Raw genomic sequence first — 18,491 nt, 5'->3', positions numbered from 1 at the left:
GGCTCTGAGCTGTCAACACAGAGCCCGACACGGGACTTGAACTCATGGAGTGTGAGATCATGACCTGAGCTGAAGTCAGGCACTTAACCAAATGAGCCACCACGGGCCCCCAGAGAGTATCTTTCAGAGATGGGTAACACTTCCCCAGAAACTGCCCCAGCAGAATTCCCTTCATTCTTATTGGTCAAAATTGGGTCACATGCCCTTTCCTAAACCAATCGCAGGCTAGAGGAAATGGATTAACATGGTTGATTTGCACCAATCAGGATTCATTTTCCGAGACTGAGCCCAGAATGTCCCCTGAGTAGTGGAGGCTTGAGGAAAGGAGCTGCTCCCTGAATAAAATGAAGATTCTCCTATCAAAGAAGAAGAGAAACATGGATGGTAGGTAAACAGCCAAGCGTGTCTCTTATAGGCGTCCTTTTAGCAATATTTTAAAATTAACTTTTCATTGAAGGATAATGTACAAACAGAAGTGTGCCCTTTTCATGAGTATTATAAACTCGATGAATTTTCACAAAACAGAAGACATCCTTGTAACCAGCACCAAGATGGAGAAGCGAGATACAAACAGCTCCCCCAGAAGATCTAGGGGCCCCCTTGCAGTCACTACCCTTTGCCAAGTGCAGTGACCTCCTGACTTTTATCACCATCCATTGGGTTTGCCCACTTATAAACTTTGTATGAATAAGTATAAATGTATTTTTATAGATTTATGGAAATATAATAGATGCATATAAATAAAATCACACAGTGCATTATCTTGTGTTTGGCTTGTTTTGCTCAGTCTTATATTTGTGTGTGGTTCACCCAGATTTTTGTCTATAGTTGTGGATGTCTCTTCATTATGGCACTGTTTACTTTTGTGTAAATGTACTCCAATTTATTTACCCTTTTTACTATCAATGGACATCGGGTAGTTTCTAGTTTTTTCAACGGTTTAACAGATTTTTTAATGTTTATTTTTTTAAGAGAAAGAGAGACAGAGTGTGAGTGGGGGAGGGACAGAGAGAGAGAGGGAGACACAGAATCTGAAGCAGGCTGCAGGCTCCAGGCTCCGAGCTGTCAGCATAGAGCCCCATGCGGGGCTCGAACTCATGAAGGGTGAAATCATGACCTGAGCCGAAGTCGCACACTCAACCGACTGAGCCACCCAGGCACCTCTCTTCAACACTTTTAAAGGCAATACGCTGATCTAACACCTGCCAAAGCTATGGTGAAAAGTTTAGGAGAAGCACTGTGCTTGACTCCCCCACCCCCTACCCTGTCCCCATGCTTCTTTCTCCTGATGGCACAGCCTGGAAGCATTCTGGGTCAGGTCTAGACTCAAGGTTGAGCAGGAGATCAGAAGGGAGGTGTGTGGGCCCGGAGGCAGAGATTGATGTGTTGTGATCTTGTCTGACTCAGCACAGGGCAGCCTGGGCAAAATTGAGATGTAGTTGTTGGATTACCACACAAACCCAACTATTACTCAGGGTGGCACGTAATCCGGATAAAGATGTTCTCCCTGCATGTGGGTGGCCAGGTGATCCAGTTTTAAGCACAAGATGTAAGCTGAAACCCAGTGGGTGGATTTCCCTGGGAAGTTTTTGTTTTGCTGATAAAAGGGTGGGTGTTATGTTTGGAACCTATCCCCTTCCCACCAAGAATGGGGATGCCCAGAGATAGATCAGCCACTTGGCACCACAAGGATAAAAGCCACGGGATAAAGACGACTGCAAGAAGCAAAAAGAAGCCTGCACTCTTGGTGACTTGCGTAAGCCCCTGCTCCAGGGGCACACTCCCAACATCCGCACTTGAAACAAGAGAGGACAGAACCTCCAGCAGCTGTGCTACTCTAGTTGGTGTTACGTATGCTGATACAGAGGAGTTGATGGGAGAAATGAAGTTTCTAGGAACAAAACCTGAGCTTGAGACATTGTGCAGATTTTCCTGGGCAGGATCAACTCTCTCTTCCTGAATGAGGATGTGCCTTTTTCAGTGTGAAGCCTGGCTCCAGAATCAGGAGGGAACAGATGTCTGCAAATGGCTCCTGTCAAGGGTGGAGAGGACCAGTGTATTTCCTGCATGGTGATGTAAGTGGTAAGGAGAATAGGGCTGTGGTGGTGCAAGAAATAAGCTTCTTGCCCTACCAGATATTAAGACAGGCTGCAAAAATAAAATAATGTAGTTTTTCAAGTGTAGTGTTTAAAATAATTAAATTTAAAAAGTGTAGTGTTAGTGAGTGCAGGAGTAGACAAATGGCTCAGTGAGACAGAAGAGAGAGTTCAGAACTCAATATATTATATACTATATGGGGAGTTATAAAATATGGTAAAATAGCAATCCAAATTACTGGGAGGAAGATGGTAAGCATAGTAAATAGTGTCAGGAAAACTGGCTTAATGTGTGGAGAAAAATATACTTAGATATCTATCTAACACCACACACAAAGGTAGACTCAAGATGTATTAAAGGCCAATATGTGAAAGATACACTTATAAAGTAAACAGAAGAAAACCAAGGAGATTATCTTCAAATCTTTGTGACAAAGAACAACTTCTTAAGACTTGGAAAGTACAGATCATAGAACAGAACATCGATTAGTCTCATTATGTCAAAATTAAAAGTAGACTAAAATGGGCCATTAAAACATTTATCAGAATGGGAGAGGTTGGGGTGCCTGGGTGGCTCAGTCGGTTAAGCATCCAACTTCGGCTCAGATCATGATCTTGTGGTTCGTGAGTTCGAGCCCCATGTCAGGCTCTGTGCTGATGGCTCAGAGCCTGGAGCCTGCTTCAGATTCTGTGTCTCCCTCTCTCTCTGCCCCTCCCCTGTTCACACTCTGTCTTTCTCTGTCTCTCAAAAATGAATAAATATTTAAAAAAATTAAAAAATTAAAAAATAAAAGAATGGGAGAGGTCATTTGCAATATTCATAATGTACTAGGGACTAACACCTATAATATGCAAGAAGCACCTGTGAATTAAGAAAAGGGATGGGCACCCTTACGGGAAAATGGGTAAAACTTATGAACAGGCAATTTGCAGAAGCAGAATCTAAAAGCTGACATGCATAAGAGGAGATGTTCAAACTCATTTATTATCAGAGAAATGTAAATTTCAACAGCAGTGAGCTACAATTTTACACCAATTAGGCTAGAGAAAATTAGAAGGATGGGCAGTGTTCAGTGTTGTCAGGGACGTACAGGCATCCTGGGATGTTCAAGTGCTACCAGGGTAAGTGTGGGGCCTTCAGCTCTGAGGAAGGATCTGGCACTATTTCATTTAATTAAGTATATACATACCCCATGACTCAGCAATTTCTTTCCTGGCTATACATCCCAAAGAAATTCTTCCACACCCACAAGGGGTCACGTACAAGGATGTGCCTTGCAGTGTTCTTTGTGGTGGCTGGGAGTTGGCAGCCACTGCGTGTCCATCCCTAGGGGGATTGTTGAGTAAATGTGTGGATGCCCATCATGGAGTTCGATGCAATGGGGCAGATGTGTGAACACAGCAACATGGTTGGGTCTTTAAAACAAAATGCTGTTTGAGGGGCACCTGGGTGGTTCAGTTGGTTAAGCGTCCAACTTCAGCTCAGGTCATGATCTCATGGTCCATGAATTCGAGCCCGGCGTTGGGCTCTGTGCTGACAGCTCAGAGCCTGGAGCCTGCTTCAGATTCTGTGTCTCCCTCTCTCTCTGCCCCTCCCCTGTTCATGCTCTGTCTCTCTCTGTCTCAAAAATAAATAAATATTAAAAAAATTTTTTAAAATGCTATTTGAAAAGTGAATTAGAATAGAATGATATATATAATCTAATGCCAATAACATAAGTTAAAATTACAGGCCCATAAGAACCACACTACACATTTTGTTTTTTGTTTTTTGGTTTTTTTTTTTAATTTTTTTTTTCAACGTTTATTTTTGGGACAGAGAGAGACAGAGCATGAACGGGGGAGGGGCAGAGAGAGAGGGAGACACAGAATCGGAAACAGGCTCCAGGCTCTGAGCCATCAGCCCAGAGCCCGACGCGGGGCTCGAACTCAAGGACCGCGAGATCGTGACCTGGCTGAAGTCGGACGCTTAACCGACTGCGCCACCCAGGCGCCCCAACATTTTGTAAGACCAAGGGAGGGTGGGAAGAGAGAAGAGAAGGGAGGGATGGAAGGAGGGGGGGGCAAGAGAAGGATTCTGTACAAACCAGTGATGATAATGATGCATTTGACATTGAACCTCTGCCCCTAAGGTCTAAAGGGAGTAAAAAATTAGCTTGTTAAATTGTCAAGCCACGCCTTGCATAGATAGTGTCCTGAGGCTGAGCCCCTCTATGGGGCTGGGAAAGTTGTGTGCATTTTGTGTGTCCCCGTTCACTGTGGCCATCTTTTGATAGTATTCGGTATCCTTGAATTGTTAAATCAGACACTAACCCAACTGTGGCTGATTCTTGCTTGATTCTGCACTACCCCGAAATGCACAGACTTGGCTCAGGACCTCCTCGGAGAGGCTGTGACTGAGGCCCCAAACTGTCATCGGGTGTGGCTTGGAAAGTTGGTGCGTCCTCCACCCGGTGCCCTCGCTCTTGGGATGGTTGACCCTGGCTAAAAACCGAGGTCAGGGAGTGGCCCCAATTTTGTTGGTGGGAGGATCTTCCCCATGCATTCCACACACCAGATAAGCATCTAATTGTTAGCTACAGAGAGGCTGGCTGTGGGTTACCTTTTATTAGTAATCATAATGATGATGATGACAACAGCAACCATGTATCGAGTGCCTGACACCTTGCTGAATTCATTGCATGCCTCGTCTCTCCCAGTTATGACAGCAGCCTCAGGGGGAGGCCCTCAAAAAGTCAGTGAGGGGCAGTCAGGTTGGGAGAATTTGGCTCAGTTTCTGCAGCTGGTACGTGGCAGAGCCGGGATATGAATCAAGGGAGTGGGAGGCCTGAGCCTTTGCCCAAAACCACACCGTGCTCCGGCCAACAGAAGCAAATGCAGGGGCACCCTGCCAAAGCCGAAGCTGGGGAGTCTTGACTAAGGCAGTAGGGAGAGAGGGAGGGGGTGAGAGAAGGAAGAAAAAGGGGGGGGGCGAGGAAGCTGAGACACTGAGCTTTACAGAAACACAGCGAAGATTTAAAGACAAATTCAGATGTAAAGAGATTCAAAAAGAGAGGGAGCTTTGGGGAGCTTTAGAAAGAGGGAAAGTGAAATAGAACCATAGAAAAAGGTTCTGATGAAGGGCCTAGGGAGATAGAGAGAGGGACTCAGTAAGATAGATAGGAAGATAGGGACAGACAGAGAGAAAGGAAGGAAGGATACCTGCCTTGGGAGTTTTACAGAGGCAGTCGGAGATCCCAGATTCCCTTTGCTGACCCTTAACCTCACTCTCCTTCAATTTCCAGATGCCTAAGTGCCCCGCTCCACCCCTTGGCTTTGCAGCTAGACCCCTAGCACCCAGGGCTCCGTTCTCTCAGATCCTGGCCTGGGTCACCCGTGGAAAATATCCCTTCTATGCTAAAGAACAGGCAGGCTGGGGATGCCTGGGTGCCTCAGTCCGTTAAGCATCTGGCTCTTGATTTTGGTTCAGGTCCTGACATCGTGGTTCATAGGATCCAGCCCTGCATCGGACTCTGCACTGACAGTGCGGAACCTGCTTGGGATTCTCTCTCCTTCTCTCTCTGCCTCTCCTTTACTCGTGCTCTGTCTCTCTCAAAATAAGTAAATAAACATGAAAATAATTTTTAAAAAAATAAAGAGCAGACAGGCTGGATTCAAACCTGTGTCTATTTCCTATTCTGAGCATTAAGGGAGAGAATGCACGTCAAGGCAAGGGTACAGAGCCTGGCACAGAATAGGCATGTAAAACTAGTTGCTTCTGTGATTATTATGACCATTATTACTCTTGTCCTGGAGTTCCCTGACCAGCCAGCACAGGTGCCAAGAGAGTCATTGTGCCGTATCAGCATCTCCAGGGAGCTTGTTAGAAAGTGTAAATTCTTGGCCCTTCCTCAGACCAACTGAATCAGGAGTTGCATCTTAACGAGATCCGCTGGTGCTTTGTGTGCACTTTGGGGTTTGAGATGCGCCCCTAAGCACCCAGGAGGAAGGAATTTTAAACGCGAGGTATAAGAATCCACAACTTGCTCCCGGGCGCCACCTTGAGGTCTGTGGAAGACCTGACCCTGGAAAGCCATGGGTGTGAAGTCCCACAACCCTGGGTCCTGGTTTCCCAGCTCCCCTGGGTTCTTAACTTTGGAATTTTGGGCAAGTTAATTGATCTCTCTGAGCCATGGATAGGTCACACTTCTTACCTGTAACACCAAGCTCACAACTGCATCTCATGCACAATGCCTGCTGCAGAGTTGGTGCTGAAAAAATGTTATCCCGTTTTCAGAATGTGCCACTGTTTCGAAGATGGAGCCTGGACATAACTTGGAGGGCAGACTACTCAATCCACTGTATTATGTGTTACACTGTGTCCTCCAAAAATATATGTTTTAAGGTCCTAATCCCGGAGACCTCAGAGTGTAATCTTATTTGGATATCGGGTCATTGCAGGTGCAATTAGTTAACATGAGGTCATACTGGAGTAGGTTGGACCTTTAATCCCATATGACTGGTGCTTTTATAAAAAGAGGGAAGACAACGTGAAAACATACACACAGGGGAGAAGGTCATGTGAAGACAGAGGCAGAGATTGGGGTGATGCAGCTACAAGCCAAGGAACTCCAAGGATTGACAGCCATTGTCAGAAGCTAGAAGAGGCAAGAAAAGATTCTACCCAGAGTCCCAGAGAGAGCACAGCCTTGTCAATAGCTTGATCTTGAACTTCTGCCTCCAGGAGTTCTGGCCTCCTGCTATGGGACACTATTACAGCAGCCCTAGGGAACCACTACACATAGGAAGGTTGATCGTCTCTGTAGGTCAGATAGAGATATTAGAATATCTCCAGAATCCTTCCCTTGAGAGGAAGAAGTCAAACACAGGTCTACTTTACAACAGAAGATGTATGAATGGCCAATAAGCACATGAGAAGATGCTCAACATCTTTAGTCACAAGAGAAATACAAAACTGCAATCAGACACTACTACATGCCTATCAGGTTGGCTAAAACAATTTTTTAAATCCCCCAAACTCATAAATGTAGCAGAGATGTACAGTGACCAGAACTCCCACACATTGTTGCTGTACAATGTGGGGATTGTACAATGGCATAACCACTTTGGAGAAAGGTTGGGCAGTTTCTTGCAATACTGAACATGATCTACTCTATGCCTAGCAGTCCCACTGGTAGGTATTTCTCCATGAGAAGTGAAAGCACACGTCCACACAAAGACTTTTACACAAATGTTCACAGCAGCTTTCTTTGTAATAGCCCCAAACTGGAAGCAACCCAGGTGTCCATCAACAGGAGAAGGGATAAATGAACTGTGGTGTATTCAAACAATGGGCTATGCCTCAGCAATTACAAGGAACAAAATGCTCAAGGGGACTCAAGATGAAAGGAGTCTTATACAAACAGTACACACTTACGTCTCCATTTACAGGAATTTCTAGAATAGGCAAAGCTACTCTATGGTGGAGAGACATCAGAACCCTGCTTGCCTCTTGGGGTGGAGGCTGGGACAGACAGAACTGATGTGAAGAAACTTGCTGGGTGATAGTGTATGTTCTGTGTCTTGATGGGGGTTGGTGTGCATGTTGGTCAAAACTCACAGAAAAGTACAGCTTTTGTGCACTTCATTGTATATGAATTTTACCTTAGAAAAGAAACATGAAGTTTGAGTTGTAGTACGTGATAGATGTGTTTGAGAATTTAAGATGAAGTGTACTGATGTCTGTGACTTACTATGGAATGCATCAAAAATAAGATGGATAGATGCTTACATGGATGGATGGATGGATGGGTGGATGGATGGATGGATGGATGGATGGATAGAAGGATGGATGGGTGGATGGGTAGATGCATGGATGGAAGGGTGGATGGAAAGTCAACAGACGTGACAAAGCAAAGATAGCAAATTATAAACAGTGGAATCTAGGTAGTGGGTATATGGATGTTTGCTGTAAATCTCTTTTATTTTTGCTATGTGTTTGAAAATGTTCATGATAGGGGCCGCCTGGGTGGCTCAGTCGGTTAAGCCTCCGACTTCGGCTCAGGTCACCATCTCGCGGTCTGTGAGTTCGAGCCCCGCGTCGGGCTCTGTTGCTGACTGCTCAGAGCCTGGAGCCTGTTTCAGATTCTGTGTCTCCCTCTCTCTCTGCCCCTCCCCCGTTCATGCTCTGTCTCTCTCTGTCCCAAAAATAAATAAATGTTGAAAAAAAAAAGAAAAAAAAAAGAAAATGTTCATGATAAACATATGGGGGGAAATCAGACATGTGTCTAGTTAAGTTGCAGTGACTCAGTTCTTCTCCATTTTCTTTTTTTTTTTTATTTTTTTTCAACGTTTTTATTTATTTTTGGGACAGAGAGAGACAGAGCATGAACGGGGGAGGGGCAGAGAGAGAGGGAGACACAGAATCGGAAACAGGCTCCAGGCTCTGAGCCATCAGCCCAGAGCCCGACGCGGGGCTCGAACTCACGGACCGCGAGATCGTGACCTGGCTGAAGTCGGACGCTTAACCGACTGCGCCACCCAGGCGCCCCAAACGTTTATTTATTTTTGAGTCAGAGAGAGACAGAGAGAGAGACAGAGCACAGCGAGGAGGTGGGCAGAGAATAAGAGAGAGGGAGACACAGAATCGGAAACAGGCTCCAGGCTCTGAGCCATCAGCCCAGAGCCCGACGCGGGGCTCGAACTCACGGACCGCGAGATCGTGACCTGGCTGAAGTCGGACGCTTAACCGACTGCGCCACCCAGGCGCCCCTGTTCTTCTCCATTTTCATTGCCACTACCTTAGCTGGAGCTACTCTCCTTTCTTTCCTGGACATTCATTCATTCATTCATTCAACAAACAGTTACTGAGCACCTACTGTGTTCCAAGCACTGTTCTAGGTTCCCAGGTCATAGCACCGAACAAGTTGGAGAAAGTCTGTTTTTGTGTAGCTTTTTTTTTTTCCCTAGAGGAGGAGAAAGACAACCATGTGTAAGCACATAATACTTCAATGGGGACATTAAATGTTATGAAGATGAGTAAAGCAATCAGGGTAAGAGGACAGAGAGAGCTGGCAGTGGGGGTGTTATTTCCCATTGGCTCGTCAAGAGAGGCCCCTCTGGGAGGTAACTCAGACCACAGACCAGAAGCAGCAAGGGAGGGAATTGGGGTGACAGGGGAGGCTCCAGGATGTGCGGCCAACTCCGACACAGACATACTGGGCTGCTGCAAACACCCTCTTCACTTCTCTACACTGGTCTTTGCTTTTGCGCTTGCTCTGCTCTGTCCCTCAACTGTTCTCCCACAGAAAACTGAGGGGGGGGGGTTGGCATTGTTTATAGGGAAGGAGGCACCTTCTCTGGTGCAGCTGTCAGCAGCATGGATTGTCAGGCTGAGTAGGGCTTTCAGGGGAGTTTGGTGGTGGGGATGGAAGAAGCTGGACCACTCTGCTCACTAGTGAGAAGATCTGAGGGTCCTTGCTTGGGTGGGTCTCCAGGAGGTAGGGGTGGAAGAGAAGAGGTAACAGGGAAGAGGAGAGAGGAGCAAGCAGTGTGGTCAAAAGCAGGGCAGGAGACCTGGAGGGTCTTTCAGAAGCCAGCATGCTGAATGGTCAAGGCTGAAGTCCTTACCTGGAAGTTGATCCTTTTTGGCAAATCCTCCATCAAAAAGCCTCCTGCACTTGGGACTGCCTGGGCTAGCATTTGGGGTGGAAATCAAAAAGTGTGTCCCTTCAGGTGACAGTAGGATTCTGAGGTGGTCTAGATGGTGGGGCTAGAACTTCTACTAATGGGGACCAAGGGAAGACTTGGCTGAAGTCCCTTTTCTGCTTAAACACCATTGATGGCTTCCCACTAGTTCTGGAATAAACCCCAAACTTGTCACCGGAGCCTTCAGAGGCTGACATGATCTGGACTCTGTTAGTGTCCTACTTTCCCACCCAATCTGGCAGCACAGTTCTGCCAAATACCTCAGATGAAGCCTGAGTTGGAGGAGCCCCTTGGGGAACTTGAAAAATAGAAAGTTTCCTTTTTTTTTTTTAATAAATGATCTATAATCAATTTTTGTTTCACAAGAAGAAGGAGAGGAAGAAGAAGAAGAAGAAGAAGAAGAAGAAGAAGAAGAAGAAGAAGAAGAAGAAGAAGAAGAAAGAGGAAGGAGGAGGAGGAGGGGAAGAAAGAAAAATTTGCAAAGATGAAAAAAACCTAATAACGCTTCCTAGCCACACACATTGGTGAGTAAATCAAGTGGGTCCACAAATCTGTGGGTCAAATTCTCTTAGACTGTTGAGCAAACTCAGTATTCTCTATCAAGCATGATTTATTTTTTGCTTTTAGTTTAGACCAAGGGTGGAAAAGGCTGTGTTCATCATATGGCACATTTGCTGGCACATTATTATCAAGGCTTCTGTCTTGTTTTTTTATATAATTGTATTCAACCAACTTTTCCCCCATTGTCTGTTCCTATTGCCTTCCTCCTCTGGGCCCAAACTAGAGACAAATGAGGTATTTTGCCTCAGGAACAAAATTTAAGGAGTAGTGCAAAACCTCAGAAATCAAGACAAACAATATTTTAAAAAGTCAAAATGAATGCAGACAAGTCCACACAGGGATCTGACTCTGCACAGCATGATTCATATGCCTCAACCTAATCCCAGTCCTGCTGCATACTGTCTTTATTTTAAATCTCGGTATCTTGTTCATCCTAGATTGTTGCATTAATTTGGAGTTTTTAAAACATCGCATTAAAGTGTTTATTCCTGATTACTGAGGTTTTTGGCCATGCTTATGCTTGTGCCCAAGACCCTCTTCCCCCTCCTCCTGGTCTTCTGAGCTTTGCCCTCAGGTAACCATCCTATCATGTCTCATTCACATCTTTGTGTTTTTGCGTGGTTTTTTTTGCCATAAGTGTGCCAAACTACCAAATCTGAGGACACGGTTCTTCACAAGATTGCCCTTGTTTCAGACACCTGCTGCAATTTTGGGGGTCCGCGGGGTCGCCTCCCCGCCTTGAGACCAGCTAGCTACAAATCTGGAGTCCCCACAGACTCCCTCAGGCTTAATAAATCACAACCATGGGATTCAGGAAAGTGCCAAACTTACAACTGCGGTTTTATTATAACAAAAGGACAGAAATTAGAAGACAAGCATAGGGGCGCCTGGGTGGCTCAGCTGGTTAAGCATCCGACTTCGGCTCAGGTCATGATCTCATGGTTGGTGGGTCTAAGCTCCGCGTTGAGCTCTGTGCTGACAGCTCAGCCTGCAGCCTGCTTCAGATTCTGTGTCTCCTTCTCTCTCTGCTTCTCCCCCACTCACACTGTGTCTCTCTCTCCCTCAAAAATAAATAAACATTAAAAAAGAAAAAAGAAACTAAAAGATATGCATAGAGTGAAGTGGGAGGTGGTTCCAAACGTGAAGTTTTCATCATCCTCAGAGATGTGTTATTTGTCACACATCAAAGTGTGACAATTCCCAAAGAGTATTGCCAACCAGGGATGCTCACTCAAACTATGACACACAGAGTTTTTAATGGGCTACATTACGTAGGTGTGATTGATGGGTCAGCTGGCTACAGATTTGGGGGTTCTCACTACCCCTTAAGATTCAATATTTTGTTAGACCAACTCTCAGAACTCAGGAACATGCTATACTTATGATTACAGTTTTATTATAAAGAGTATAAATCAGGCCAGATGAAAAGATGAATAGAATGAGGTCCAGGAAGGTCCCAAACATATTCTGTGCATTCTGTCCTCAGGAGCTGTCACACCCTGTGTGTTGCCAAACAGGAAGCTCATCAGAGCTCCAGAGACCAGAGTTTTTATTGGGGTTCCATTATAGACACATGGTTGATCAAATCACTGGCCATATGATTGAACTCAGTCCAGCCTTCTTTCCTCCATAGGCTGATATCAAGTGGCCCAAAACTCCAACCTTCTGAATCACATGGTTTGTGTTTCAAGTATTTTGAGCGTGGCCCTAGGGGCCTACCATATATAACAAAGGTATTTCTATCACTCCAAAGGTTTAGGGCTTACTTCCCAAGAACAGGGGACAGAGACCAGCCAAATTCTGTTGATTACACATTTATAAAATACGCAGGGATTTTTGGTTCTGTGCATATATTTTTAATGCATGTAAATAATATTGGTTATATGCCCCAAATTTGACCTTATTTTTTTTGTCACTCAGAACTATGCTCCTAAGATCCATCCATGTGGATATATATACACCTAATCTGTTGTTTTTAACAACACACAACTCCATGCCAGTGGGCACTCACCACACCCTACCATCCACTACCCCAGAGATGGACACAGAGGTTGCCTCCAGCTCCTCACTTCCACCAACAGTGCTTTGTATGTGTCTCTTTAGAATCCAAAATCCAATTTAGTTGGAACCTGTGGAGGTTCAAATTACAGCCACAAATTTTCGGCACTCTTCTCTCCAACAGTTGGAGTTGAATTTCCTTCTCTTTGAGTGTAGGTTGAACTTACTGACTCACTTCTCATGAACAGAATGTGGCAGAAGTGACAGTGACACAGAATTATCACACGCTGGGTGGTAGTGTGGGCATATGGTTAATTTGACCAGGTCACTCTCGTGCACGGCTTTGTCCTCCACACTCCAAGGGCACAATTTGAGGATCCCTAAAGTTCAGGTTCCTGCTGCTGCTTGACATGACTCAGCTTTCTGCCGCAATTTAATCGGTATAAAACGATAGCCTGCCACATTAAGCTCACATTTCTTAAATTGTTGATGGTTTTGAGCCTCTCTTCACCTGCTTGCTAGTTAAAAACGTAGCTCTTAACTTTCAGAAAACATGAAATATTCTAAAACGGTCACTCTAACAGCTGTAGCTTGTCTAGAACAAGCCTGTCAACAACGTTTGCATCACATCATCTATATTAATGGCTCACATTTCATAGATGATCTTAATAAACCTCTGGTCGCCAGGGAGGTTCAGGCAAATGAGCCATCCAGGAGTTAATTCTGTGAGGACATTGTATATGTATCCAGCTCAACCAGGAACGTGTCCCACCTGACAAAACTGGGGTTGCTGCGTTTCGGCGGCTGTTTCTCTAAACCTTCACAGTTGGTTGGAATACATATATACATTTTAAATTTTTTAATTAAGTGAACTTTGCCCCCAACACGGGACTCGAACTCACCACCCAAGATCAAGAGTCTCATGCTCCACTGACTGAGCTGGCCAGGCATCCTGGAATATATTTTTTAACCGTCTACTTTATCTTTTCCACAAAGGAGGGACAAACGAGGAAGCCCATACTAGTGCTCTGTGTGCTCAAAAGCACTTTTGCGCTTTTTTTTCCTCCTACGTGTTCTCATTATGTGCTACCATGCACATAGGCATGTGGATTTAGGTTTCACTTTCCTTGCTGCTTAGGCTTGGAGCTTACGGTGCTCTGTTTTTTGGGGAGCAAAAGGAGACAATATGTGGTGCAGGTGTCAACCCAGAGACCTCTGGAAATGGTACAGAAGGAAGAGGTGGGTTCATTCTGACCTTGGTCCTGAAAGCTGTGTGTCGTCATGTGCGTGGGTTATGTGAGTGCAAGAGACTGACCAGTGGCTCTGAGGAACACTGAAGGAGGGAAATAAAACCGCCCAGTGATCTCATCAGCCAGAGAAAACCAAACAATGTTGCCATCTTTGTGCACGTGCGGTAGGGACACAGGATAGCTCTAGAGTAACACACAGCCTGCAAAAACCGAAGTGCCTAGTCCTAACCCTAGCCTTGCTATGTACTGGATGTGTGTGAAATGGCAAGAAAAAATGGTGCATTTTTCAACCCCATGGGGTTGTTTCAAGGATATTGGAACATAATACCCAACAAAGCTTTGTGTTTGGACCTGGGTTTCCAGAAAAATGGTCGAGCAATCGCTCTGGCAAAACACTTCTCTGAAGCAGCAGACAGATGAGTGAAACTGTTCATCTCCACAATTAGGAGTCTGTGGCGAGCTTTAATAGCTTTTTAAAACAATGTACCTTAAGAAATAAGCCAGCCGAGCTTCAGGACTGTATCATTTACCTCCAGTGATAACAATTAAGAGAGTCATTAGTAATGTTCACACTTAGTCATTGTTTTGTAACTTATGCAACTGACTGAATGGTTTGTCAATAACTTTGTAAGCAACTCAGCATTAAGGGGGTCTTTTCTTTTCATTTTTTTCAACATTTATTTATTTTGGAGAGAGAAACAGAGAGACAGAATGAGCGGGGGAGGCTCAGAGAGAGAAACACACACACACACACACAGAATCTGAAGCAGGTTCCAGGCTCTGAGCTGTCAGCACAGAGCCTGACGTGGGGCTGGAACTCATGAACCAGGAGATCATGACCTGAGCCCGTCAGATACTCAACTGGCTGAGCCACCCAGGCACCCCTAAGGGAGTCTTTTTCAACATTTTACTTTTAATTGTAAAAAAAAAAAAAAAAAAAAAAAAAAAAGCAACATGAAATTTACCATTGTATCCATTTTCAAATGTACAGCTCAGTAGTGTTGAGTATATTCACCTTGTTGTACAACAGGTCCCCAGAACTTTTCATCTTGCAAAACTGAAACTTTGTAACCCATTGCATATTTAACTCCCCATTCCCCCTCCCCAGGTGCCTTCCCCCGGAAACCACCGTTCTATTTTGTCTGTTTGAATTCGACTATTTTAGATACTTCCTATAAGAAGTATCATACAAGTACTTGTATTTTCGTGACTGGCTTCTCTCCCTTCACATAATGTTCTCAAGATTCATCCCTGTTGTAGCATGTGACAGCAGATTCTTCCTTTTTAAGGATGAATGATAATCCATTTTATGGAGACATCACATTTTGTTTATCCAATTCATTTGTCAGTGGACACTTGGGTTATTTTCATCTTCTGTCTGTTATCCATAAATGCTGCTATGAACATGAGTTCCAGACCCTGCCATCAGTTAAAGTGAGATGGGGGGGTCTTTGATTATATAAAAAGGAAAAAAAGATATCAAGTTCATTAATACTAAGTTGGGTGGGTTGTTTTGTTTTGTTTCTATGAATGTCCCTGGAGTCAGGCTGCCTGGGTTCAAATCTCAGCTTTAACGCCTGCCTGCTGTGTGTCCTGGGACAGATCACTTCACTTCTCTGCTCTCAGTTTTCCCATCTGCAAATAGGAATGCTAACAGAACCTACAAACTCCAGGCTTTTGTGCATGTAAGTGACTACATCCTCGAGGACATTATGATGAGTGCGGAAAACCCAACTTCACAGCATTTCATACTATATGATCCCGTTTATATCACATTCTCAAAGTCACAGAATTAGAGTGACAGAGAACAGACCAGTGTTTGTCAGGGCTTGAGGGTGAGGGGTGGGTGTGGTTCTTAAGGGATAACACGAGACACTTTCTTCCTGATGATGCAACAGTTGTGAATCCTGATGGTGGTGATGGGAAAGACAGAGAAAGAGATATAAAAATTATGAAATTCAACTAAGACCTGTAGCAGACTACTATTGTAGCAAACCCAGTTTTCTGGTTTTGACAAAGTTTTGTGGTTATGAAAGATGTGACTGAGGGAAACTGGGTGAGAATTCTCTGTACCACTTGGCAACTCTTTGTGAGTCTTGAACTATTTCAGAATAAAACATTAGAATAAAAAAAACGTTTCTGGCACATTGAAAGCGCTCAACGAACATTAATCATCGCGGCCATAGATCTCCCTATGTGCATCTTTCATCTGGTCTTGTTTTCTTTTCAATTTTTTTTTTTCCTGGCCAGCTCTAAGCCCCACAAAATTAATAACAAGATCCCTTGAGGAGGGAAAAAAAATGCCTCCCACTAAATTCCCCCAGACTGAAAGACTTCCCAGCAGAAGGCTTTATAGGCATAGATATAATTATGATTCATCTGTAATTTTGACACCAGCCATTGTCTTACAACTTAGGTAATTATCTAAACAGTGTTTCACAAACCTTGAAACTCACCAGGCATTGCAAAGTTTCCATGCTTATAACAGGAAAAAATAATTAACCAAGTGTTCTGAACACCAGGAGACGCCTTACTTTGTTAGGAGCCCAGCCCGGTGGCGAAAGGCAAGAGAAAAATAAAAACACGTCCTTGCATTTGCCTGTTTATGTGCCACGAAACCTTTGAAGATGACCCAAGTAACATATTCTACTTGTTATGTTTTGAATAAGAGGTGAGGACAGGATAGAAGGCGGATATGGTCATGATTTGTCACTGTGTACCTTTTTTTATAAACATACTTTATTTTTGTACCATGTGGAAATAGTACAATTACCACGTGGAATAGTACAAATACTATTCAAATACTTGGGTAGAAATGATATTACACACACACACACACACACACACACACACACACACACACAGATTCTCATGCAAGTCTCTCTGAGTTCAAACCTAGCTATTTCTTACTGTGTGGACTTGGGAAATGATTCTAATGTCCTCTGGTCTCAGTTTCCCCTGTTTATCGTGAAGACAGCAACAGCAGCAAGGTTTACGGGAAGATAAACAAGTTAATCCACGTAGAGCCCTTCAAGCAGTTCTACAGAGGATGCGTTCAGCATACATTGGCCAGTAATCTTAACATTGCCCCTTTGAGTAAGTAAAAACAAAAAGGTACTTTCTTTTCACCTCTGTTGCAATCCTAACAAATCTAGTCAGAGAGGATTTTACTGAAAAAAAATTATTTCTTCTTGTAATGGGAAAGTCATATTTCTTTATCTGTTGTTGTTTTCTTTTTTTTAATTTTTAAGTTTTATTTCTTATTTTGAGAGAGCGAGAGAGATAGTGAGAGTGTGGGAGGGGCAGAGAGAGACGGGGAGAGAGAATCCCAAGCAGGCTCTGTGCTGTCAGGGCACAGCCCTACATGGGGATCGAACCCACGAAACCATGAGATCATAACCTAAACGGAGATCAAGAGTTGAACACTTAACTGACTGAGCCACCCAGGTGTCCCTGTAGTTTTGTTAAAAAGACAGGTTCGTGACTTTATCCCACTAGATTAATTACAACGACACAAGTAAAACTGACTATAATTGCTCGAGGCATGTGAGCTATTTATTATATTATTACTATTGTTATTATTATCATGATCTTAGGTGGGTATCTGGGTGCACAGAGGAGATAGTTCTGGAAGACAACCAGGGTCACCACGACTCACGAATAAACAGACATGATGGTAATTTCCCCAACTTATTAAATCATTACATTGGTAGCAATACTTGGAAATAACAGTGGCTGAGCTCTGAGGTAGAAATACTTAGTCTTGGGGCGCCTGGGTAGCTCAGTCGGTTAAGCGTCGACTTCAGCTCAGGTCACGATCTCGCGGTCCGTGAGTTCGAGCCCTGCATCGGGCTCTGGGCTGATGGCTCAGAGCCTGGAGCCTGCTTCTGATTCTGTGTCTCCCTCTCTCTCTCTCTGCCCCTCCCCTGTTCATGCTCTGTCTCTCTCTGTCTCAAAAATAAATAAACGTTTAAAAAAAAATTAAAAAAAAAAAAGAAATACTTAGTCTCTTGCCCAGGGTCTCACTGGAGCGGGTCTGACTCCACAGGCCACACTCCCTGCCTTTCCCTGTAGAACCTGAGAGACCCAAGATCAATCAAGATCAGGACTTGAGCTCGCCAAGGACAAGGTTCAGGTGGCTCCCTCCCCCTGTCTGCAAGGAGTTTGCTTGCACCTCTGTCCCCATCTAGCACCAGAACTGGGTGCTGAGACCCACAGTCCCCCACCCAGGAGAACTTGGGAATCCTTCCTTTGTGCCTCACCCCTTCAACCTCTTATTCTTTCCCTGTGTGCCTCCAAATCCACAAGGGGGCAGTGTTGCCTAGTGGTTAGGCTCACACAGGGTGGGTGATGTGGGGATGAGGGTTCAGATCTCAGTTCTACCACGTTATCAACTTGGTCGACAGGTAAACAGCTCTTAGCTTCTCCGTGCCTCATTTTTCATCTGTACAGTGGGGGCAGGGGGGGGGATAATAGATCCGATTTCATAGGATATTGAGGAGATTGAGCCAGTTAACGTTTGTGAAGAACCTGGAGAAGTGCCTGGAACAAAATAAGTACTGTTTGTATAGCCTATATGTAAGTTTATATGTAGGTGCTCTATGACAGTGTATGACGATTATTGTTGTTTTTTTTCTGGTTTACTTTATCTCTTGTCTCTTTGTGCCTGAGTCTTTCTGTATTTGTGTCCACTTTTTTCCTCCACTGGGGTCACGAACTCTGCTGCTTCCTGGGGCCAGGCAGGTAACGAAAATGAAGGAAACCGCTGGGTGTGGGCCAGAAAACGGGCAAGCTGTCCCCAGGACAGTGGCCACTCAGAACCTGCTGCTGGTGGATCATGACCGTGGGAATGCAGACACGATATTGACTTTTCAAGAGAAGCTTGAAATTTCCTGATCTG

Source organism: Puma concolor, chromosome E2 (genome assembly GCF_028749965.1).
Source record: "Puma concolor isolate L17-30 chromosome E2, mPumCon1.1.hap2, whole genome shotgun sequence".
Lineage (NCBI taxonomy): Eukaryota > Metazoa > Chordata > Mammalia > Carnivora > Felidae > Puma > Puma concolor.
This window is presented reverse-complemented; position numbering follows the sequence as displayed.